The sequence below is a fragment of the Penaeus monodon genome, chromosome 22 (assembly GCF_015228065.2).
Source record: "Penaeus monodon isolate SGIC_2016 chromosome 22, NSTDA_Pmon_1, whole genome shotgun sequence".
NCBI classification, from domain to species: Eukaryota; Metazoa; Arthropoda; class Malacostraca; order Decapoda; family Penaeidae; genus Penaeus; species Penaeus monodon.
The window spans coordinates 19,642,859-19,644,360 of record NC_051407.1 but is presented as its reverse complement, the minus strand read 5'-3'; positions in this window follow the sequence as shown (position 1 = coordinate 19,644,360).

The window sequence follows — 1,502 nt, the reverse complement described above, 5'->3', positions numbered from 1 at the left end:
CTTGTACCTTGGGTAAACTCATCCTTTACCATTCTCTTCATTTCTTGACGATAACTAGTCATTCTTCGAATCACGCGAGTAATAAAGGTAATAAAGAAGGAATAGTGTAAGCTAAAGAATCACGCGCAAGAGTAAAGGAAACGAGACAAAGGAGTGAAAAGGTATGCTTTCTAATCCAGTGGCATGTCAGCTTCGTAGCTACGGATTCTATTGCGAAACAACTTTTCTTGCTAACTCTGTGATCTGTCGTGGAGAAAATGAAAAGGATGAAATGCTGTTTTTAGAGGATTTGTGTCGCATTATCATGGGATATGTTGATCTACTGACGAAGAAGAAACGAAATTTGGTGCAGTAAAGAAATTTGATAAGTAAATAAAAACAAGGAGAAAAAATACTTTTATGTGGTACGTTATTTCTGTTCCTCTTATGAACAAAAGAAAAAAGATACGAAAGATAGATGATGGAAGGAATATAGATAAAAATGTAACATATAAAAATTCTCTTTGAAATGTCTTTTTTTTCGTTATAATGTTATAGTGTTGACATTGCTTCACGATACTTGGAACTGACGATAGATTAAACTCGGGATGAGGCTTATCCCAATTAAAGGAATTAGTATCAAAGCCGACATTAAGGAAATCATCTACTTAATTACTCTGTAAAGCTGTTTGTGTTTACGAGTGTATAAATGTATAAACTGTCCGAATAAGCGCAAATACACTGTATAAACAAACTGGTGATGCCATATACATACACATTAGACTGATGTTGTTGAAATTGCATTAGCCTTCACAATTATATGACAGATATATAGTCCACCTGGAATTACAATCCACACACGCATATGCTGCCTAGATTACGATGGCAAATACATTTAGATATACACTAACAGCGCTCACTAATACAAACAGGAGAACGGAGGTTGTTAAACAGAACACTACATATAATAAACAAGACAAGTCAGATGCGTTGTTTCGACTGGTAATTGGCAGCTGACTGAATGGCGTCGCAAGCAGAACAAAGGAAGTTTTTCTTGTTACAGGGATTTTCTTGTAAAATGGACTGTAACCTCGGCTGCTGTTAACAGGTGCAGGATCACCCATGTAATCTCTATTCCGAATGTGTTCGTTGAATCTTTTGGTTGCCTCTTTTAGTGCAATTGCAAATACAGTGTAATAGAACTTGTTTTTTTTTTCTCGCTCTTATCTTATATGGGAATATGGCTTGAAATAAGAGAATGCAAGTGAAATGAATACGTTTTGAAATATGATTAATCGACATTTTTATTACCATCATTATTATCACAGATATGGGAATATGATTTACAAGTATGAGGAACAAGAATGAAATGTATATACTGTGTAATGTAATCCTTTTTTTTTTAGATATGGAAATATGATTTAAAGTACGGGAATATAATTAAATACCTATGCAAATGAAAGTATATTGTTTTAGGGGAAAATGTTATTACTGTTTAAGTGTTAGTCATCTCACATCAATTT